The sequence below is a fragment of the Lagenorhynchus albirostris genome, chromosome X (assembly GCF_949774975.1).
Source record: "Lagenorhynchus albirostris chromosome X, mLagAlb1.1, whole genome shotgun sequence".
Taxonomy (NCBI): domain Eukaryota; kingdom Metazoa; phylum Chordata; class Mammalia; order Artiodactyla; family Delphinidae; genus Lagenorhynchus; species Lagenorhynchus albirostris.
The window spans coordinates 109,664,990-109,691,115 of NC_083116.1; positions in this window are offsets into that span (position 1 = coordinate 109,664,990).

Consider the following 26,126-nt stretch of genomic DNA (forward strand, 5'->3'; position numbering starts at 1 on the left):
CTGAGGATCAATCTCAAAAATATGTAAACAGCACATGCTGCTTGATATTTAAAACACCAACAAGCCAATCTAAAAATGGGCAGAAGTCCTAAGCAGACTGTTCTCCACGGAAGACATACAGGTGGCCAACAAGCAGATAAAAACCTGCTCAACATCACTAATTATTATAGAGATGCACATCAAAACTACACTGAGGTATCACCTCACACCATTTAGAAGGGTCACCATCAGAAAATCAACAAAAAAAACTGCTGGGCACGGTGTGGAGAAAAGAGAACACACTTGCACTCTTGGTGGGAGTGTAAATTGATAGAGCCACTAGGGAGGGAAGCAAGGAGATTCCTTGAAACACTGAAAATAGAAATAACATATGACTCAGCCATCGCACACCAGGGCATAAGCCCAGAGAAGAGCATAATTCTAAAAGGCACAGGCACCCCAATGTTCAGTGCAGCACTATTTCCAACAGCCAGGTCATGGAAACAGCTTAAATGGCCAGCCAAAGACGAATGGATAAAGAAGATGTGGTACCTATATACCGTGGAATATTATACAGCCACGAAAAGGAACTATGTTGGTTCATTTGTACAGGCGTGCATAGATCTAGACACTGTCATACAGAGTGAAGTCAGTCAGAAAGAGAAAATCGGATATCGTATATAAAAGCACATATATTCAACCTAGAGAAACGGTACAGATGAACCAGTGTACAGGACAGAATTGATACACAGATGTGGAGCAGTAACGTATGGCCACCAAGGGGGGAAAGTGGCGGGGTTGGTGGTGGCTGTGTGATGAATTCGGAGAGTGGGATTGACATATATACAGTAATATGTATAAGATGGATAACTAATAAGAACCTGCTGTATCAAAAAATGAAGTAAGATTGCAAAGCTCACAAACCAACAAGATCAAAGGAAGAAGTTGTGTCCATCTGAACCAATCATTTACTCCATAGAATACAAACTCTGAAGGTAGTTGGGACTGTCAATAAAAAGGTAGAAAAAGAAGAAAGAAATGACTGAAACAGCAACAAAGAAAACAGTATCAAAGATGAAAAAAACAAAAAGCTGGTTCTTTGAGAAGATAAACCATATGGATAAATCCTTAGCCAGATGCATCAAGATAATGAGGGAGAGGACTGAAATCAATAAAATTAGAAAGGTGAAAGAAGTTACAACGGACAACACAGGAATACAAAACGTTGTAAGAGACTACTGCAATCAACTCTATGCTAACAAAATGGGCAATCTGGAAGAAATGGACAAATTCTTAGGAAGGTACGACCTTCCAAGGCTGGAGCAGGAAAAAATCGAAAATATGAACAGACCCAGTACGAGTAATGAACTTGAAACTCTGATTACAAATCGTCCGACAAACAAAAGTCCAGGACCAGATGGCTTCACAGGTTATTTCTATCCAACACGTAGAAAAGAGCTAACACCCACCTTTCTCAAACTCTTCCAAACTATTGGCGTGGAAGGAACACTCTGAAACTCTTCCTGGGAGGCCACCGTCACCCTGTTGGGAAAACCAGACAAAGATAGTAGGAAAGAGAGTTACATCCCGATATCACTGATGAACTCAGATGCAAAGCGGCTCAACGAAATAGCAGCAACAGAATCCAACACCACGTTAAAAGTATCATAACTCACCATCAAGTGGGATTTTTCCCAGGGAGGCAAGGATTCTTCAATACGCGCAAATCAGTGTGATTCCCCCTATTGACAAATTGAAGAGGAAAAAGCATATGATCAAGTCACTCGATGCAGAAAAGCTTGTGACAAATGTCAACACACATTTGTGATATAAAGCCTCCAGGACGTGGGCTTAGAGGGAACCTCAGTCAACTTAATCAAGGACGTATACAACAAACCCGCAGCAAACATTTTCAGTGGTGAAGAACTGAAAGCATGTCCGCTAAGATCAGGAACAAGACAAGGATGACCACTCTCACCACTATTATTCAACATAGTTTTGGAACTTCTAGCCACGGGAATCAGAGCAGCAAAGGAAAGAAAAGGAAGACAAACTGGAAAAGAAGAAGTCACAATGCCACTCTTTGCACATGACACGATTCTATACGTAGAGAATCCTAAAGATGCCACCGTACAACTAGTAGAGCTAATCCATGGATTTGGGAACGTTGCGGGACACAAAATTAATGCACAGAAATCCCTTGCATTCCTATTCACTAAGGAAGAAAAAAAGAAAGAGAAATTAAGGAAGGACTCCCATTTACCCCTGCAAGGAAAGGAATAAAATACCTAGGAATAAACCTACCTAGGGAGACAGAAAACCTGTATACAGAAAAGTATAAGACACTGATGAATGAAACTGAGGATGATACAAACAGATGAAGAGCTATACCATGTTCTTGGATGGGAAGAATCAATATTATGAAAATGACTATACTACCCAAAGCAATCTACATGTTCAGTGCAATCCCTCTCAAATTACCAATGGCAATTTCTTTACAAAACCAGAACAAAAAATCTTAAAATGTGTATGGAGACACAAAACTCCCCGAGTGGCCAAAGCAGTTTGATGAAAAAAGAAAAAGGAGCTGGAGGAATCAGGCTCCGTGACTTCGCACTGTACTACAAAGCTACAGTAACCAAGACAGCATTGGACTGGCACCAAAACGGAAATATAGATCAATGCGACAGGATAGAAAGCCCAGAGATAAAGCCACACGCCTATGCTCAACTAATCTCTGACAAAGGGGGCACGGATACACAATGGAGAAGAGACTGTCTCTTGAATACGTGGTGCTGGGGAAACTGGACAGAGACATGTAAAACAATAAGATTAGAACCCTCCCAAACACCGTACACAAAAATTAAGTGAAAATGGAACAGAGACCCAAACTTAAGTCTGGACACTCTAAAACTCGTAGAGGAAAACCTAGGAAGAACGTCGTTGGACATAAAACACAAGAAGATCTTTTGTAATCCTCCTGCTAGAGTCCTGGAAATAAAACCAGAAATATACAAGTGGGACCTCAGTAACCTTAAAAGATTTTGCTAAGCACAGGAAACTATGAGAAAGAAGAACACACAACCCACAGAATGGGAAGAATATTTACATACAAATCAGCGGTCTGAGGATCAATCTCAAAAATATGTAAACAGCACATGCTGCTTGATATTTAAAACACCAACAACCCAATCTAAAAATGGGCAGAAGTCCTAAGCAGACTGTTCTCCACGGAAGACATACAGGTGGCCAACAAGCAGATAAAAACCTGCTCAACATCACTAATTATTATAGAGATGCACATCAAAACTACACTGAGGTATCACCTCACACCATTTAGAAGGGTCACCATCAGAAAATCAACAAAAAAAACTGCTGGGCACGGTGTGGAGAAAAGAGAACACACTTGCACTCTTGGTGGGAGTGTAAATTGATAGAGCCACTAGGGAGGGAAGCAAGGAGATTCCTTGAAACACTGAAAATAGAAATAACATATGACTCAGCCATCGCACACCAGGGCATAAGCCCAGAGAAGAGCATAATTCTAAAAGGCACAGGCACCCCAATGTTCAGTGCAGCACTATTTCCAACAGCCAGGTCATGGAAACAACTTAAATGGCCAGCCAAAGACGAATGGATAAAGAAGATGTGGTACCTATATACCGTGGAATATTATACAGCCACGAAAAGGAACTATGTTGGTTCATTTGTACAGGCGTGCATAGATCTAGACACTGTCATACAGAGTGAAGTCAGTCAGAAAGAGAAAATCGGATATCGTATATAAAAGCACATATATTCAACCTAGAGAAACGGTACAGATGAATCAGTGTACAGGACAGAATTGATACACAGATGTGGAGCAGTAACGTATGGCCACCAAGGGGGGAAAGTGGCGGGGTTGGTGGTGGCTGTGTGATGAATTCGGAGAGTGGGATTGACATATATACAGTAATATGTATAAGATGGATAACTAATAAGAACCTGCTGTATCAAAAAATGAAGTAAGATTGCAAAGCTCACAAACCAACAAGATCAAAGGAAGAAGTTGTGTCCATCTGAACCAATCATTTACTCCATAGAATACAAACTCTGAAGGTAGTTGGGACTGTCAATAAAAAGGTAGAAAAAGAAGAAAGAAATGACTGAAACAGCAACAAAGAAAACAATATCAAAGATGAAAAAAACAAAAAGCTGGTTCTTTGAGAAGATAAACCATATGGATAAATCCTTAGCCAGATGCATCAAGATAATGAGGGAGAGGACTGAAATCAATAAAATTAGAAAGGTGAAAGAAGTTACAACGGACAACACAGAAATACAAAACGTTGTAAGAGACTACTGCAATCAACTCTATGCTAACAAAATGGGCAATCTGGAAGAAATGGACAAATTCTTAGGAAGGTACGACCTTCCAAGGCTGGAGCAGGAAAAAATCGAAAATATGAACAGACCCAGTACGAGTAATGAACTTGAAACTCTGATTACAAATCGTCCAACAAACAAAAGTCCAGGACCAGATGGCTTCACAGGTTATTTCTATCCAACACGTAGAAAAGAGCTAACACCCACCTTTCTCAAACTCTTCCAAACTATTGGCGTGGAAGGAACACTCTGAAACTCTTCCTGGGAGGCCACCGTCACCCTGTTGGGAAAACCAGACAAAGATAGTAGGAAAGAGAGTTACATCCCGATATCACTGATGAACTCAGATGCAAAGCGGCTCAACGAAATAGCAGCAACAGAATCCAACACCACGTTAAAAGTATCATAACTCACCATCAAGTGGGATTTTTCCCAGGGAGGCAAGGATTCTTCAATACGCGCAAATCAGTGTGATTCCCCCTATTGACAAATTGAAGAGGAAAAAGCATATGATCAAGTCACTCGATGCAGAAAAGCTTGTGACAAATGTCAACACACATTTGTGATATAAAGCCTCCAGGACGTGGGCTTAGAGGGAACCTCAGTCAACTTAATCAAGGACGTATACAACAAACCCGCAGCAAACATTTTCAGTGGTGAAGAACTGAAAGCATGTCCGCTAAGATCAGGAACAAGACAAGGATGACCACTCTCACCACTATTATTCAACATAGTTTTGGAACTTCTAGCCACGGGAATCAGAGCAGCAAAGGAAAGAAAAGGAAGACAAACTGGAAAAGAAGAAGTCACAATGCCACTCTTTGCACATGACACGATTCTATACGTAGAGAATCCTAAAGATGCCACCGTACAACTAGTAGAGCTAATCCATGGATTTGGGAACGTTGCGGGACACAAAATTAATGCACAGAAATCCCTTGCATTCCTATTCACTAAGGAAGAAAAAAAGAAAGAGAAATTAAGGAAGGACTCCCATTTACCCCTGCAAGGAAAGGAATAAAATACCTAGGAATAAACCTACCTAGGGAGACAGAAAACCTGTATACAGAAAAGTATAAGACACTGATGAATGAAACTGAGGATGATACAAACAGATGAAGAGCTATACCATGTTCTTGGATGGGAAGAATCAATATTATGAAAATGACTATACTACCCAAAGCAATCTACATGTTCAGTGCAATCCCTCTCAAATTACCAATGGCAATTTCTTTACAAAACCAGAACAAAAAATCTTAAAATGTGTATGGAGACACAAAACTCCCCGAGTGGCCAAAGCAGTTTGATGAAAAAAGAAAAAGGAGCTGGAGGAATCAGGCTCCGTGACTTCGCACTGTACTACAAAGCTACAGTAACCAAGACAGCATTGGACTGGCACCAAAACGGAAATATAGATCAATGCGACAGGATAGAAAGCCCAGAGATAAAGCCACACGCCTATGCTCAACTAATCTCTGACAAAGGGGGCACGGATACACAATGGAGAAGAGACTGTCTCTTGAATACGTGGTGCTGGGGAAACTGGACAGAGACATGTAAAACAATAAGATTAGAACCCTCCCAAACACCGTACACAAAAATTAAGTGAAAATGGAACAGAGACCCAAACTTAAGTCTGGACACTCTAAAACTCGTAGAGGAAAACCTAGGAAGAACGTCGTTGGACATAAAACACAAGAAGATCTTTTGTAATCCTCCTGCTAGAGTCCTGGAAATAAAACCAGAAATATACAAGTGGGACCTCAGTAACCTTAAAAGATTTTGCTAAGCACAGGAAACTATGAGAAAGAAGAACACACAACCCACAGAATGGGAAGAATATTTACATACAAATCAGCGGTCTGAGGATCAATCTCAAAAATATGTAAACAGCACATGCTGCTTGATATTTAAAAAACCAACAACCCAATCTAAAAATGGGCAGAAGTCCTAAGCAGACTATTCTCCACGGAAGACATACAGGTGGCCAACAAGCAGATAAAAACCTGCTCAACATCACTAATTATTATAGAGATGCACATCAAAACTACACTGAGGTATCACCTCACACCATTTAGAAGGGTCACCATCAGAAAATCAACAAAAAAAACTGCTGGGCACGGTGTGGAGAAAAGAGAACACACTTGCACTCTTGGTGGGAGTGTAAATTGATAGAGCCACTAGGGAGGGAAGCAAGGAGATTCCTTGAAACACTGAAAATAGAAATAACATATGACTCAGCCATCGCACACCAGGGCATAAGCCCAGAGAAGAGCATAATTCTAAAAGGCACAGGCACCCCAATGTTCAGTGCAGCACTATTTCCAACAGCCAGGTCATGGAAACAGCTTAAATGGCCAGCCAAAGACGAATGGATAAAGAAGATGTGGTACCTATATACCGTGGAATATTATACAGCCACGAAAAGGAACTATGTTGGTTCATTTGTACAGGCGTGCATAGATCTAGACACTGTCATACAGAGTGAAGTCAGTCAGAAAGAGAAAATCGGATATCGTATATAAAAGCACATATATTCAACCTAGAGAAACGGTACAGATGAACCAGTGTACAGGACAGAATTGATACACAGATGTGGAGCAGTAACGTATGGCCACCAAGGGGGGAAAGTGGCGGGGTTGGTGGTGGCTGTGTGATGAATTCGGAGAGTGGGATTGACATATATACAGTAATATGTATAAGATGGATAACTAATAAGAACCTGCTGTATCAAAAAATGAAGTAAGATTGCAAAGCTCACAAACCAACAAGATCAAAGGAAGAAGTTGTGTCCATCTGAACCAATCATTTACTCCATAGAATACAAACTCTGAAGGTAGTTGGGACTGTCAATAAAAAGGTAGAAAAAGAAGAAAGAAATGACTGAAACAGCAACAAAGAAAACAATATCAAAGATGAAAAAAACAAAAAGCTGGTTCTTTGAGAAGATAAACCATATGGATAAATCCTTAGCCAGATGCATCAAGATAATGAGGGAGAGGACTGAAATCAATAAAATTAGAAAGGTGAAAGAAGTTACAACGGACAACACAGGAATACAAAACGTTGTAAGAGACTACTGCAATCAAATCTATGCTAACAAAATGGGCAATCTGGAAGAAATGGACAAATTCTTAGGAAGGTACGACCTTCCAAGGCTGGAGCAGGAAAAAATCGAAAATATGAACAGACCCAGTACGAGTAATGAACTTGAAACTCTGATTACAAATCGTCCGACAAACAAAAGTCCAGGACCAGATGGCTTCACAGGTTATTTCTATCCAACACGTAGAAAAGAGCTAACACCCACCTTTCTCAAACTCTTCCAAACTATTGGCGTGGAAGGAACACTCTGAAACTCTTCCTGGGAGGCCACCGTCACCCTGTTGGGAAAACCAGACAAAGATAGTAGGAAAGAGAGTTACATCCCGATATCACTGATGAACTCAGATGCAAAGCGGCTCAACGAAATAGCAGCAACAGAATCCAACACCACGTTAAAAGTATCATAACTCACCATCAAGTGGGATTTTTCCCAGGGAGGCAAGGATTCTTCAATACGCGCAAATCAGTGTGATTCCCCCTATTGACAAATTGAAGAGGAAAAAGCATATGATCAAGTCACTCGATGCAGAAAAGCTTGTGACAAATGTCAACACACATTTGTGATATAAAGCCTCCAGGACGTGGGCTTAGAGGGAACCTCAGTCAACTTAATCAAGGACGTATACAACAAACCCGCAGCAAACATTTTCAGTGGTGAAGAACTGAAAGCATGTCCGCTAAGATCAGGAACAAGACAAGGATGACCACTCTCACCACTATTATTCAACATAGTTTTGGAACTTCTAGCCACGGGAATCAGAGCAGCAAAGGAAAGAAAAGGAAGACAAACTGGAAAAGAAGAAGTCACAATGCCACTCTTTGCACATGACACGATTCTATACGTAGAGAATCCTAAAGATGCCACCGTACAACTAGTAGAGCTAATCCATGGATTTGGGAACGTTGCGGGACACAAAATTAATGCACAGAAATCCCTTGCATTCCTATTCACTAAGGAAGAAAAAAAGAAAGAGAAATTAAGGAAGGACTCCCATTTACCCCTGCAAGGAAAGGAATAAAATACCTAGGAATAAACCTACCTAGGGAGACAGAAAACCTGTATACAGAAAAGTATAAGACACTGATGAATGAAACTGAGGATGATACAAACAGATGAAGAGCTATACCATGTTCTTGGATGGGAAGAATCAATATTATGAAAATGACTATACTACCCAAAGCAATCTACATGTTCAGTGCAATCCCTCTCAAATTACCAATGGCAATTTCTTTACAAAACCAGAACCAAAAATCTTAAAATGTGTATGGAGACACAAAACTCCCCGAGTGGCCAAAGCAGTTTGATGAAAAAAGAAAAAGGAGCTGGAGGAATCAGGCTCCGTGACTTCGCACTGTACTACAAAGCTACAGTAACCAAGACAGCATTGGACTGGCACCAAAACGGAAATATAGATCAATGCGACAGGATAGAAAGCCCAGAGATAAAGCCACACGCCTATGCTCAACTAATCTCTGACAAAGGGGGCACGGATACACAATGGAGAAGAGACTGTCTCTTGAATACGTGGTGCTGGGGAAACTGGACAGAGACATGTAAAACAATAAGATTAGCACCCTCCCAAACACCGTACACAAAAATTAAGTGAAAATGGAACAGAGACCCAAACTTAAGTCTGGACACTCTAAAACTCGTAGAGGAAAACCTAGGAAGAACGTCGTTGGACATAAAACACAAGAAGATCTTTTGTAATCCTCCTGCTAGAGTCCTGGAAATAAAACCAGAAATATACAAGTGGGACCTCAGTAACCTTAAATGATTTTGCTAAGCACAGGAAACTATGAGAAAGAAGAACACACAACCCACAGAATGGGAAGAATATTTACATACAAATCAGCGGTCTGAGGATCAATCTCAAAAATATGTAAACAGCACATGCTGCTTGATATTTAAAAAACCAACAACCCAATCTAAAAATGGGCAGAAGTCCTAAGCAGACTATTCTCCACGGAAGACATACAGGTGGCCAACAAGCAGATAAAAACCTGCTCAACATCACTAATTATTATAGAGATGCACATCAAAACTACACTGAGGTATCACCTCACACCATTTAGAAGGGTCACCATCAGAAAATCAACAAAAAAAACTGCTGGGCACGGTGTGGAGAAAAGAGAACACACTTGCACTCTTGGTGGGAGTGTAAATTGATAGAGCCACTAGGGAGGGAAGCAAGGAGATTCCTTGAAACACTGAAAATAGAAATAACATATGACTCAGCCATCGCACACCAGGGCATAAGCCCAGAGAAGAGCATAATTCTAAAAGGCACAGGCACCCCAATGTTCAGTGCAGCACTATTTCCAACAGCCAGGTCATGGAAACAACTTAAATGGCCAGCCAAAGACGAATGGATAAAGAAGATGTGGTACCTATATACCGTGGAATATTATACAGCCACGAAAAGGAACTATGTTGGTTCATTTGTACAGGCGTGCATAGATCTAGACACTGTCATACAGAGTGAAGTCAGTCAGAAAGAGAAAATCGGATATCGTATATAAAAGCACATATATTCAACCTAGAGAAACGGTACAGATGAACCAGTGTACAGGACAGAATTGATACACAGATGTGGAGCAGTAACGTATGGCCACCAAGGGGGGAAAGTGGCGGGGTTGGTGGTGGCTGTGTGATGAATTCGGAGAGTGGGATTGACATATATACACTAATATGTATAAGATGGATAACTAATAAGAACCTGCTGTATCAAAAAATGAAGTAAGATTGCAAAGCTCACAAACCAACAAGATCAAAGGAAGAAGTTGTGTCCATCTGAACCAATCATTTACTCCATAGAATACAAACTCTGAAGGTAGTTGGGACTGTCAATAAAAAGGTAGAAAAAGAAGAAAGAAATGACTGAAACAGCAACAAAGAAAACAATATCAAAGATGAAAAAAACAAAAAGCTGGTTCTTTGAGAAGATAAACCATATGGATAAATCCTTAGCCAGATGCATCAAGATAATGAGGGAGAGGACTGAAATCAATAAAATTAGAAAGGTGAAAGAAGTTACAACGGACAACACAGGAATACAAAACGTTGTAAGAGACTACTGCAATCAACTCTATGCTAACAAAATGGGCAATCTGGAAGAAATGGACAAATTCTTAGGAAGGTACGACCTTCCAAGGCTGGAGCAGGAGAAAATCGAAAATATGAACAGACCCAGTACGAGTAATGAACTTGAAACTCTGATTACAAATCGTCCAACAAACAAAAGTCCAGGACCAGATGGCTTCACAGGTTATTTCTATCCAACACGTAGAAAAGAGCTAACACCCACCTTTCTCAAACTCTTCCAAACTATTGGCGTGGAAGGAACACTCTGAAACTCTTCCTGGGAGGCCACCGTCACCCTGTTGGGAAAACCAGACAAAGATAGTAGGAAAGAGAGTTACATCCCGATATCACTGATGAACTCAGATGCAAAGCGGCTCAACGAAATAGCAGCAACAGAATCCAACACCACGTTAAAAGTATCATAACTCACCATCAAGTGGGATTTTTCCCAGGGAGGCAAGGATTCTTCAATACGCGCAAATCAGTGTGATTCCCCCTATTGACAAATTGAAGAGGAAAAAGCATATGATCAAGTCACTCGATGCAGAAAAGCTTGTGACAAATGTCAACACACATTTGTGATATAAAGCCTCCAGGACGTGGGCTTAGAGGGAACCTCAGTCAACTTAATCAAGGACGTATACAACAAACCCGCAGCAAACATTTTCAGTGGTGAAGAACTGAAAGCATGTCCGCTAAGATCAGGAACAAGACAAGGATGACCACTCTCACCACTATTATTCAACATAGTTTTGGAACTTCTAGCCACGGGAATCAGAGCAGCAAAGGAAAGAAAAGGAAGACAAACTGGAAAAGAAGAAGTCACAATGCCACTCTTTGCACATGACACGATTCTATACGTAGAGAATCCTAAAGATGCCACCGTACAACTAGTAGAGCTAATCCATGGATTTGGGAACGTTGCGGGACACAAAATTAATGCACAGAAATCCCTTGCATTCCTATTCACTAAGGAAGAAAAAAAGAAAGAGAAATTAAGGAAGGACTCCCATTTACCCCTGCAAGGAAAGGAATAAAATACCTAGGAATAAACCTACCTAGGGAGACAGAAAACCTGTATACAGAAAAGTATAAGACACTGATGAATGAAACTGAGGATGATACAAACAGATGAAGAGCTATACCATGTTCTTGGATGGGAAGAATCAATATTATGAAAATGACTATACTACCCAAAGCAATCTACATGTTCAGTGCAATCCCTCTCAAATTACCAATGGCAATTTCTTTACAAAACCAGAACAAAAAATCTTAAAATGTGTATGGAGACACAAAACTCCCCGAGTGGCCAAAGCAGTTTGATGAAAAAAGAAAAAGGAGCTGGAGGAATCAGGCTCCGTGACTTCGCACTGTACTACAAAGCTACAGTAACCAAGACAGCATTGGACTGGCACCAAAACGGAAATATAGATCAATGCGACAGGATAGAAAGCCCAGAGATAAAGCCACACGCCTATGCTCAACTAATCTCTGACAAAGGGGGCACGGATACACAATGGAGAAGAGACTGTCTCTTGAATACGTGGTGCTGGGGAAACTGGACAGAGACATGTAAAACAATAAGATTAGAACCCTCCCAAACACCGTACACAAAAATTAAGTGAAAATGGAACAGAGACCCAAACTTAAGTCTGGACACTCTAAAACTCGTAGAGGAAAACCTAGGAAGAACGTCGTTGGACATAAAACACAAGAAGATCTTTTGTAATCCTCCTGCTAGAGTCCTGGAAATAAAACCAGAAATATACAAGTGGGACCTCAGTAACCTTAAAAGATTTTGCTAAGCACAGGAAACTACGAGAAAGAAGAACACACAACCCACAGAATGGGAAGAATATTTACATACAAATCAGCGGTCTGAGGATCAATCTCAAAAATATGTAAACAGCACATGCTGCTTGATATTTAAAAAACCAACAACCCAATCTAAAAATGGGCAGAAGTCCTAAGCAGACTATTCTCCACGGAAGACATACAGGTGGCCAACAAGCAGATAAAAACCTGCTCAACATCACTAATTATTATAGAGATGCACATCAAAACTACACTGAGGTATCACCTCACACCATTTAGAAGGGTCACCATCAGAAAATCAACAAAAAAAACTGCTGGGCACGGTGTGGAGAAAAGAGAACACACTTGCACTCTTGGTGGGAGTGTAAATTGATAGAGCCACTAGGGAGGGAAGCAAGGAGATTCCTTGAAACACTGAAAATAGAAATAACATATGACTCAGCCATCGCACACCAGGGCATAAGCCCAGAGAAGAGCATAATTCTAAAAGGCACAGGCACCCCAATGTTCAGTGCAGCACTATTTCCAACAGCCAGGTCATGGAAACAACTTAAATGGCCAGCCAAAGACGAATGGATAAAGAAGATGTGGTACCTATATACCGTGGAATATTATACAGCCACGAAAAGGAACTATGTTGGTTCATTTGTACAGGCGTGCATAGATCTAGACACTGTCATACAGAGTGAAGTCAGTCAGAAAGAGAAAATCGGATATCGTATATAAAAGCACATATATTCAACCTAGAGAAACGGTACAGATGAACCAGTGTACAGGACAGAATTGATACACAGATGTGGAGCAGTAACGTATGGCCACCAAGGGGGGAAAGTGGCGGGGTTGGTGGTGGCTGTGTGATGAATTCGGAGAGTGGGATTGACATATATACAGTAATATGTATAAGATGGATAACTAATAAGAACCTGCTGTATCAAAAAATGAAGTAAGTTTGCAAAGCTCACAAACCAACAAGATCAAAGGAAGAAGTTGTGTCCATCTGAACCAATCATTTACTCCATAGAATACAAACTCTGAAGGTAGTTGGGACTGTCAATAAAAAGGTAGAAAAAGAAGAAAGAAATGACTGAAACAGCAACAAAGAAAACAATATCAAAGATGAAAAAAACAAAAAGCTGGTTCTTTGAGAAGATAAACCATATGGATAAATCCTTAGCCAGATGCATCAAGATAATGAGGGAGAGGACTGAAATCAATAAAATTAGAAAGGTGAAAGAAGTTACAACGGACAACACAGAAATACAAAACGTTGTAAGAGACTACTGCAATCAACTCTATGCTAACAAAATGGGCAATCTGGAAGAAATGGACAAATTCTTAGGAAGGTACGACCTTCCAAGGCTGGAGCAGGAGAAAATCGAAAATATGAACAGACCCAGTACGAGTAATGAACTTGAAACTCTGATTACAAATCGTCCAACAAACAAAAGTCCAGGACCAGATGGCTTCACAGGTTATTTCTATCCAACACGTAGAAAAGAGCTAACACCCACCTTTCTCAAACTCTTCCAAACTATTGGCGTGGAAGGAACACTCTGAAACTCTTCCTGGGAGGCCACCGTCACCCTGTTGGGAAAACCAGACAAAGATAGTAGGAAAGAGAGTTACATCCCGATATCACTGATGAACTCAGATGCAAAGCGGCTCAACAAAATAGCAGCAACAGAATCCAACACCACGTTAAAAGTATCATAACTCACCATCAAGTGGGATTTTTCCCAGGGAGGCAAGGATTGTTCAATACGCGCAAATCAGTGTGATTCCCCCTATTGACAAATTGAAGAGGAAAAAGCATATGATCAAGTCACTCGATGCAGAAAAGCTTGTGACAAATGTCAACACACATTTGTGATATAAAGCCTCCAGGACGTGGGCTTAGAGGGAACCTCAGTCAACTTAATCAAGGACGTATACAACAAACCCGCAGCAAACATTTTCAGTGGTGAAGAACTGAAAGCATGTCCGCTAAGATCAGGAACAAGACAAGGATGACCACTCTCACCAGACAAGGATGACCACTCTCACCACTATTATTCAACATAGTTTTGGAACTTCTAGCCACGGGAATCAGAGCAGCAAAGGAAAGAAAAGGAAGACAAACTGGAAAAGAAGAAGTCACAATGCCACTCTTTGCACATGACACGATTCTATACGTAGAGAATCCTAAAGATGCCACCGTACAACTAGTAGAGCTAATCCATGGATTTGGGAACGTTGCGGGACACAAAATTAATGCACAGAAATCCCTTGCATTCCTATTCACTAAGGAAGAAAAAAAGAAAGAGAAATTAAGGAAGGACTCCCATTTACCCCTGCAAGGAAAGGAATAAAATACCTAGGAATAAACCTACCTAGGGAGACAGAAAACCTGTATACAGAAAAGTATAAGACACTGATGAATGAAACTGAGGATGATACAAACAGATGAAGAGCTATACCATGTTCTTGGATGGGAAGAATCAATATTATGAAAATGACTATACTACCCAAAGCAATCTACATGTTCAGTGCAATCCCTCTCAAATTACCAATGGCAATTTCTTTACAAAACCAGAACAAAAAATCTTAAAATGTGTATGGAGACACAAAACTCCCCGAGTGGCCAAAGCAGTTTGATGAAAAAAGAAAAAGGAGCTGGAGGAATCAGGCTCCGTGACTTCGCACTGTACTACAAAGCTACAGTAACCAAGACAGCATTGGACTGGCACCAAAACGGAAATATAGATCAATGCGACAGGATAGAAAGCCCAGAGATAAAGCCACACGCCTATGCTCAACTAATCTCTGACAAAGGGGGCACGGATACACAATGGAGAAGAGACTGTCTCTTGAATACGTGGTGCTGGGGAAACTGGACAGAGACATGTAAAACAATAAGATTAGAACCCTCCCAAACACCGTACACAAAAATTAAGTGAAAATGGAACAGAGACCCAAACTTAAGTCTGGACACTCTAAAACTCGTAGAGGAAAACCTAGGAAGAACGTCGTTGGACATAAAACACAAGAAGATCTTTTGTAATCCTCCTGCTAGAGTCCTGGAAATAAAACCAGAAATATACAAGTGGGACCTCAGTAACCTTAAAAGATTTTGCTAAGCACAGGAAACTATGAGAAAGAAGAACACACAACCCACAGAATGGGAAGAATATTTACATACAAATCAGCGGTCTGAGGATCAATCTCAAAAATATGTAAACAGCACATGCTGCTTGATATTTAAAAAACCAACAACCCAATCTAAAAATGGGCAGAAGTCCTAAGCAGACTATTCTCCACGGAAGACATACAGGTGGCCAACAAGCAGATAAAAACCTGCTCAACATCACTAATTATTATAGAGATGCACATCAAAACTACACTGAGGTATCACCTCACACCATTTAGAACGGTCACCATCAGAAAATCAACAAAAAAAACTGCTGGGCACGGTGTGGAGAAAAGAGAACACACTTGCACTCTTGGTGGGAGTGTAAATTGATAGAGCCACTAGGGAGGGAAGCAAGGAGATTCCTTGAAACACTGAAAATAGAAATAACATATGACTCAGCCATCGCACACCAGGGCATAAGCCCAGAGAAGAGCATAATTCTAAAAGGCACAGGCACCCCAATGTTCAGTGCAGCACTATTTCCAACAGCCAGGTCATGGAAACAACTTAAATGGCCAGCCAAAGACGAATGGATAAAGAAGATGTGGTACCTATATACCGTGGAATATTATACAGCCACGAAAAGGAACTATGTTGGTTCATTTGTACAGGCGTGCATAGATCTAGACACTGTCATACAGAGTGAAGTCAGTCAGAAAGAGAAAATCGGATATCGTATATAAAAGCACATATATTCAACCTAGAGAAACGGTACAGATGAACCAGTGTACAGGACAGAATTGATACACAGATGTGGAGCAGTAACGTATGGCCACCAAGGGGGGAAAGTGGCGGGGTTGGTGGTGGCTGTGTGATGAATTCGGAGAGTGGGATTGACATATATACAGTAATATGTATAAGATGGATAACTAATAAGAACCTGCTGTATCAAAAAATGAAGTAAGTTTGCAAAGCTCACAAACCAACAAGATCAAAGGAAGAAGTTGTGTCCATCTGAACCAATCATTTACTCCATAGAATACAAACTCTGAAGGTAGTTGGGACTGTCAATAAAAAGGTAGAAAAAGAAGAAAGAAATGACTGAAACAGCAACAAAGAAAACAATATCAAAGATGAAAAAAACAAAAAGCTGGTTCTTTGAGAAGATAAACCATATGGATAAATCCTTAGCCAGATGCATCAAGATAATGAGGGAGAGGACTGAAATCAATAAAATTAGAAAGGTGAAAGAAGTTACAACGGACAACACAGGAATACAAAACGTTGTAAGAGACTACTGCAATCAACTCTATGCTAACAAAATGGGCAATCTGGAAGAAATGGACAAATTCTTAGGAAGGTACGACCTTCCAAGGCTGGAGCAGGAAAAAATCGAAAATATGAACAGACCCAGTACGAGTAATGAACTTGAAACTCTGATTACAAATCGTCCAACAAACAAAAGTCCAGGACCAGATGGCTTCACAGGTTATTTCTATCCAACACGTAGAAAAGAGCTAACACCCACCTTTCTCAAACTCTTCCAAACTATTGGCGTGGAAGGAACACTCTGAAACTCTTCCTGGGAGGCCACCGTCACCCTGTTGGGAAAACCAGACAAAGATAGTAGGAAAGAGAGTTACATCCCGATATCACTGATGAACTCAGATGCAAAGCGGCTCAACGAAATAGCAGCAACAGAATCCAACACCACGTTAAAAGTATCATAACTCACCATCAAGTGGGATTTTTCCCAGGGAGGCAAGGATTCTTCAATACGCGCAAATCAGTGTGATTCCCCCTATTGACAAATTGAAGAGGAAAAAGCATATGATCAAGTCACTCGATGCAGAAAAGCTTGTGACAAATGTCAACACACATTTGTGATATAAAGCCTCCAGGACGTGGGCTTAGAGGGAACCTCAGTCAACTTAATCAAGGACGTATACAACAAACCCGCAGCAAACATTTTCAGTGGTGAAGAACTGAAAGCATGTCCGCTAAGATCAGGAACAAGACAAGGATGACCACTCTCACCAGACAAGGATGACCACTCTCACCACTATTATTCAACATAGTTTTGGAACTTCTAGCCACGGGAATCAGAGCAGCAAAGGAAAGAAAAGGAAGACAAACTGGAAAAGAAGAAGTCACAATGCCACTCTTTGCACATGACACGATTCTATACGTAGAGAATCCTAAAGATGCCACCGTACAACTAGTAGAGCTAATCCATGGATTTGGGAACGTTGCGGGACACAAAATTAATGCACAGAAATCCCTTGCATTCCTATTCACTAAGGAAGAAAAAAAGAAAGAGAAATTAAGGAAGGACTCCCATTTACCCCTGCAAGGAAAGGAATAAAATACCTAGGAATAAACCTACCTAGGGAGACAGAAAACCTGTATACAGAAAAGTATAAGACACTGATGAATGAAACTGAGGATGATACAAACAGATGAAGAGCTATACCATGTTCTTGGATGGGAAGAATCAATATTATGAAAATGACTATACTACCCAAAGCAATCTACATGTTCAGTGCAATCCCTCTCAAATTACCAATGGCAATTTCTTTACAAAACCAGAACAAAAAATCTTAAAATGTGTATGGAGACACAAAACTCCCCGAGTGGCCAAAGCAGTTTGATGAAAAAAGAAAAAGGAGCTGGAGGAATCAGGCTCCGTGACTTCGCACTGTACTACAAAGCTACAGTAACCAAGACAGCATTGGACTGGCACCAAAACGGAAATATAGATCAATGCGACAGGATAGAAAGCCCAGAGATAAAGCCACACGCCTATGCTCAACTAATCTCTGACAAAGGGGGCACGGATACACAATGGAGAAGAGACTGTCTCTTGAATACGTGGTGCTGGGGAAACTGGACAGAGACATGTAAAACAATAAGATTAGAACCCTCCCAAACACCGTACACAAAAATTAAGTGAAAATGGAACAGAGACCCAAACTTAAGTCTGGACACTCTAAAACTCGTAGAGGAAAACCTAGGAAGAACGTCGTTGGACATAAAACACAAGAAGATCTTTTGTAATCCTCCTGCTAGAGTCCTGGAAATAAAACCAGAAATATACAAGTGGGACCTCAGTAACCTTAAAAGATTTTGCTAAGCACAGGAAACTATGAGAAAGAAGAACACACAACCCACAGAATGGGAAGAATATTTACATACAAATCAGCGGTCTGAGGATCAATCTCAAAAATATGTAAACAGCACATGCTGCTTGATATTTAAAAAACCAACAACCCAATCTAAAAATGGGCAGAAGTCCTAAGCAGACTATTCTCCACGGAAGACATACAGGTGGCCAACAAGCAGATAAAAACCTGCTCAACATCACTAATTATTATAGAGATGCACATCAAAACTACACTGAGGTATCACCTCACACCATTTAGAAGGGTCACCATCAGAAAATCAACAAAAAAAACTGCTGGGCACGGTGTGGAGAAAAGAGAACACACTTGCACTCTTGGTGGGAGTGTAAATTGATAGAGCCACTAGGGAGGGAAGCAAGGAGATTCCTTGAAACACTGAAAATAGAAATAACATATGACTCAGCCATCGCACACCAGGGCATAAGCCCAGAGAAGAGCATAATTCTAAAAGGCACAGGCACCCCAATGTTCAGTGCAGCACTATTTCCAACAGCCAGGTCATGGAAACAACTTAAATGGCCAGCCAAAGACGAATGGATAAAGAAGATGTGGTACCTATATACCGTGGAATATTATACAGCCACGAAAAGGAACTATGTTGGTTCATTTGTACAGGCGTGCATAGATCTAGACACTGTCATACAGAGTGAAGTCAGTCAGAAAGAGAAAATCGGATATCGTATATAAAAGCACATATATTCAACCTAGAGAAACGGTACAGATGAACCAGTGTACAGGACAGAATTGATACACAGATGTGGAGCAGTAACGTATGGCCACCAAGGGGGGAAAGTGGCGGGGTTGGTGGTGGCTGTGTGATGAATTCGGAGAGTGGGATTGACATATATACAGTAATATGTATAAGATGGATAACTAATAAGAACCTGCTGTATCAAAAAATGAAGTAAGTTTGCAAAGCTCACAAACCAACAAGATCAAAGGAAGAAGTTGTGTCCATCTGAACCAATCATTTACTCCATAGAATACAAACTCTGAAGGTAGTTGGGACTGTCAATAAAAAGGTAGAAAAAGAAGAAAGAAATGACTGAAACAGCAACAAAGAAAACAATATCAAAGATGAAAAAAACAAAAAGCTGGTTCTTTGAGAAGATAAACCATATGGATAAATCCTTAGCCAGATGCATCAAGATAATGAGGGAGAGGACTGAAATCAATAAAATTAGAAAGGTGAAAGAAGTTACAACGGACAACACAGGAATACAAAACGTTGTAAGAGACTACTGCAATCAACTCTATGCTAACAAAATGGGCAATCTGGAAGAAATGGACAAATTCTTAGGAAGGTACGACCTTCCAAGGCTGGAGCAGGAAAAAATCGAAAATATGAACAGACCCAGTACGAGTAATGAACTTGAAACTCTGATTACAAATCGTCCAACAAACAAAAGTCCAGGACCAGATGGCTTCACAGGTTATTTCTATCCAACACGTAGAAAAGAGCTAACACCCACCTTTCTCAAACTCTTCCAAACTATTGGCGTGGAAGGAACACTCTGAAACTCTTCCTGGGAGGCCACCGTCACCCTGTTGGGAAAACCAGACAAAGATAGTAGGAAAGAGAGTTACATCCCGATATCACTGATGAACTCAGATGCAAAGCGGCTCAACGAAATAGCAGCAACAGAATCCAACACCACGTTAAAAGTATCATAACTCACCATCAAGTGGGATTTTTCCCAGGGAGGCAAGGATTCTTCAATACGCGCAAATCAGTGTGATTCCCCCTATTGACAAATTGAAGAGGAAAAAGCATATGATCAAGTCACTCGATGCAGAAAAGCTTGTGACAAATGTCAACACACATTTGTGATATAAAGCCTCCAGGACGTGGGCTTAGAGGGAACCTCAGTCAACTTAATCAAGGACGTATACAACAAACCCGCAGCAAACATTTTCAGTGGTGAAGAACTGAAAGCATGTCCGCTAAGATCAGGAACAAGACAAGGATGACCACTCTCACCAGACAAGGATGACCACTCTCACCACTATTATTCAACATAGTTTTGGAACTTCTAGCCACGGGAATCAGAGCAGCAAAGGAAAGAAAAGGAAGACAAACTGGAAAAGAAGAAGTCACAATGCCACTCTTTGCACATGACACGATTCTATACGTAGAGAATCCTAAAGATGCCACCGTACAACTAGTAGAGCTAATCCATGGATTTGGGAACGTTGCGGGACACAAAATTAATGCACAGAAATCCCTTGCATTCCTATTCACTAAGGAAGAAAAAAAGAAAGAGAAATTAAGGAAGGACTCCCATTTACCCCTGCAAGGAAAGGAATAAAATACCTAGGAATAAACCTACCTAGGGAGACAGAAAACCTGTATACAGAAAAGTATAAGACACTGATGAATGAAACTGAGGATGATACAAACAGATGAAGAGCTATACCATGTTCTTGGATGGGAAGAATCAATATTATGAAAATGACTATACTACCCAAAGCAATCTACATGTTCAGTGCAATCCCTCTCAAATTACCAATGGCAATTTCTTTACAAAACCAGAACAAAAAATCTTAAAATGTGTATGGAGACACAAAACTCCCCGAGTGGCCAAAGCAGTTTGATGAAAAAAGAAAAAGGAGCTGGAGGAATCAGGCTCCGTGACTTCGCACTGTACTACAAAGCTACAGTAACCAAGACAGCATTGGACTGGCACCAAAACGGAAATATAGATCAATGCGACAGGATAGAAAGCCCAGAGATAAAGCCACACGCCTATGCTCAACTAATCTCTGACAAAGGGGGCACGGATACACAATGGAGAAGAGACTGTCTCTTGAATACGTGGTGCTGGGGAAACTGGACAGAGACATGTAAAACAATAAGATTAGAACCCTCCCAAACACCGTACACAAAAATTAAGTGAAAATGGAACAGAGACCCAAACTTAAGTCTGGACACTCTAAAACTCGTAGAGGAAAACCTAGGAAGAACGTCGTTGGACATAAAACACAAGAAGATCTTTTGTAATCCTCCTGCTAGAGTCCTGGAAATAAAACCAGAAATATACAAGTGGGACCTCAGTAACCTTAAAAGATTTTGCTAAGCACAGGAAACTATGAGAAAGAAGAACACACAACCCACAGAATGGGAAGAATATTTACATACAAATCAGCGGTCTGAGGATCAATCTCAAAAATATGTAAACAGCACATGCTGCTTGATATTTAAAACACCAACAACCCAATCTAAAAATGGGCAGAAGTCCTAAGCAGACTGTTCTCCACGGAAGACATACAGGTGGCCAACAAGCAGATAAAAACCTGCTCAACATCACTAATTATTATAGAGATGCACATCAAAACTACACTGAGGTATCACCTCACACCATTTAGAAGGGTCACCATCAGAAAATCAACAAAAAAAACTGCTGGGCACGGTGTGGAGAAAAGAGAACACACTTGCACTCTTGGTGGGAGTGTAAATTGATAGAGCCACTAGGGAGGGAAGCAAGGAGATTCCTTGAAACACTGAAAATAGAAATAACATATGACTCAGCCATCGCACACCAGGGCATAAGCCCAGAGAAGAGCATAATTCTAAAAGGCACAGGCACCCCAATGTTCAGTGCAGCACTATTTCCAACAGCCAGGTCATGGAAACAACTTAAATGGCCAGCCAAAGACGAATGGATAAAGAAGATGTGGTACCTATATACCGTGGAATATTATACAGCCACGAAAAGGAACTATGTTGGTTCATTTGTACAGGCGTGCATAGATCTAGACACTGTCATACAGAGTGAAGTCAGTCAGAAAGAGAAAATCGGATATCGTATATAAAAGCACATATATTCAACCTAGAGAAACGGTACAGATGAACCAGTGTACAGGACAGAATTGATACACAGATGTGGAGCAGTAACGTATGGCCACCAAGGGGGGAAAGTGGCGGGGTTGGTGGTGGCTGTGTGATGAATTCGGAGAGTGGGATTGACATATATACAGTAATATGTATAAGATGGATAACTAATAAGAACCTGCTGTATCAAAAAATGAAGTAAGTTTGCAAAGCTCACAAACCAACAAGATCAAAGGAAGAAGTTGTGTCCATCTGAACCAATCATTTACTCCATAGAATACAAACTCTGAAGGTAGTTGGGACTGTCAATAAAAAGGTAGAAAAAGAAGAAAGAAATGACTGAAACAGCAACAAAGAAAACAATATCAAAGATGAAAAAAACAAAAAGCTGGTTCTTTGAGAAGATAAACCATATGGATAAATCCTTAGCCAGATGCATCAAGATAATGAGGGAGAGGACTGAAATCAATAAAATTAGAAAGGTGAAAGAAGTTACAACGAACAACACAGGAATACAAAACGTTGTAAGAGACTACTGCAATCAACTCTATGCTAACAAAATGGGCAATCTGGAAGAAATGGACAAATTCTTAGGAAGGTACGACCTTCCAAGGCTGGAGCAGGAAAAAATCGAAAATATGAACAGACCCAGTACGAGTAATGAACTTGAAACTCTGATTACAAATCGTCCAACAAACAAAAGTCCAGGACCAGATGGCTTCACAGGTTATTTCTATCCAACACGTAGAAAAGAGCTAACACCCACCTTTCTCAAACTCTTCCAAACTATTGGCGTGGAAGGAACACTCTGAAACTCTTCCTGGGAGGCCACCGTCACCCTGTTGGGAAAACCAGACAAAGATAGTAGGAAAGAGAGTTACATCCCGATATCACTGATGAACTCAGATGCAAAGCGGCTCAACGAAATAGCAGCAACAGAATCCAACACCACGTTAAAAGTATCATAACTCACCATCAAGTGGGATTTTTCCCAGGGAGGCAAGGATTCTTCAATACGCGCAAATCAGTGTGATTCCCCCTATTGACAAATTGAAGAGGAAAAAGCATATGATCAAGTCACTCGATGCAGAAAAGCTTGTGACAAATGTCAACACACATTTGTGATATAAAGCCTCCAGGACGTGGGCTTAGAGGGAACCTCAGTCAACTTAATCAAGGACGTATACAACAAACCCGCAGCAAACATTTTCAGTGGTGAAGAACTGAAAGCATGTCCGCTAAGATCAGGAACAAGACAAGGATGACCACTCTCACCAGACAAGGATGACCACTCTCACCACTATTATTCAACATAGTTTTGGAACTTCTAGCCACGGGAATCAGAGCAGCAAAGGAAAGAAAAGGAAGACAAACTGGAAAAGAAGAAGTCACAATGCCACTCTTTGCACATGACACGATTCTATACGTAGAGAATCCTAAAGATGCCACCGTACAACTAGTAGAGCTAATCCATGGATTTGGGAACGTTGCGGGACACAAAATTAATGCACAGAAATCCCTTGCATTCCTATTCACTAAGGAAGAAAAAAAGAAAGAGAAATTAAGGAAGGACTCCCATTTACCCCTGCAAGGAAAGGAATAAAATACCTAGGAATAAACCTACCTAGGGAGACAGAAAACCTGTATACAGAAAAGTATAAGACACTGATGAATGAAACTGAGGATGATACAAACAGATGAAGAGCTATACCATGTTCTTGGATGGGAAGAATCAATATTATGAAAATGACTATACTACCCAAAGCAATCTACATGTTCAGTGCAATCCCTCTCAAATTACCAATGGCAATTTCTTTACAAAACCAGAACAAAAAATCTTAAAATGTGTATGGAGACACAAAACTCCCCGAGTGGCCAAAGCAGTTTGATGAAAAAAGAAAAAGGAGCTGGAGGAATCAGGCTCCGTGACTTCGCACTGTACTACAAAGCTACAGTAACCAAGACAGCATTGGACTGGCACCAAAACGGAAATATAGATCAATGCGACAGGATAGAAAGCCCAGAGATAAAGCCACACGCCTATGCTCAACTAATCTCTGACAAAGGGGGCACGGATACACAATGGAGAAGAGACTGTCTCTTGAATACGTGGTGCTGGGGAAACTGGACAGAGACATGTAAAACAATAAGATTAGAACCCTCCCAAACACCGTACACAAAAATTAAGTGAAAATGGAACAGAGACCCAAACTTAAGTCTGGACACTCTAAAACTCGTAGAGGAAAACCTAGGAAGAACGTCGTTGGACATAAAACACAAGAAGATCTTTTGTAATCCTCCTGCTAGAGTCCTGGAAATAAAACCAGAAATATACAAGTGGGACCTCAGTAACCTTAAAAGATTTTGCTAAGCACAGGAAACTACGAGAAAGAAGAACACACAACCCACAGAATGGGAAGAATATTTACATACAAATCAGCGGTCTGAGGATCAATCTCAAAAATATGTAAACAGCACATGCTGCTTGATATTTAAAAAACCAACAACCCAATCTAAAAATGGGCAGAAGTCCTAAGCAGACTATTCTCCACGGAAGACATACAGGTGGCCAACAAGCAGATAAAAACCTGCTCAACATCACTAATTATTATAGAGATGCACATCAAAACTACACTGAGGTATCACCTCACACCATTTAGAAGGGTCACCATCAGAAAATCAACAAAAAAAACTGCTGGGCACGGTGTGGAGAAAAGAGAACACACTTGCACTCTTGGTGGGAGTGTAAATTGATAGAGCCACTAGGGAGGGAAGCAAGGAGATTCCTTGAAACACTGAAAATAGAAATAACATATGACTCAGCCATCGCACACCAGGGCATAAGCCCAGAGAAGAGCATAATTCTAAAAGGCACAGGCACCCCAATGTTCAGTGCAGCACTATTTCCAACAGCCAGGTCATGGAAACAACTTAAATGGCCAGCCAAAGACGAATGGATAAAGAAGATGTGGTACCTATATACCGTGGAATATTATACAGCCACGAAAAGGAACTATGTTGGTTCATTTGTACAGGCGTGCATAGATCTAGACACTGTCATACAGAGTGAAGTCAGTCAGAAAGAGAAAATCGGATATCGTATATAAAAGCACATATATTCAACCTAGAGAAACGGTACAGATGAACCAGTGTACAGGACAGAATTGATACACAGATGTGGAGCAGTAACGTATGGCCACCAAGGGGGGAAAGTGGCGGGGTTGGTGGTGGCTGTGTGATGAATTCGGAGAGTGGGATTGACATATATACAGTAATATGTATAAGATGGATAACTAATAAGAACCTGCTGTATCAAAAAATGAAGTAAGTTTGCAAAGCTCACAAACCAACAAGATCAAAGGAAGAAGTTGTGTCCATCTGAACCAATCATTTACTCCATAGAATACAAACTCTGAAGGTAGTTGGGACTGTCAATAAAAAGGTAGAAAAAGAAGAAAGAAATGACTGAAACAGCAACAAAGAAAACAATATCAAAGATGAAAAAAACAAAAAGCTGGTTCTTTGAGAAGATAAACCATATGGATAAATCCTTAGCCAGATGCATCAAGATAATGAGGGAGAGGACTGAAATCAATAAAATTAGAAAGGTGAAAGAAGTTACAACGGACAACACAGAAATACAAAACGTTGTAA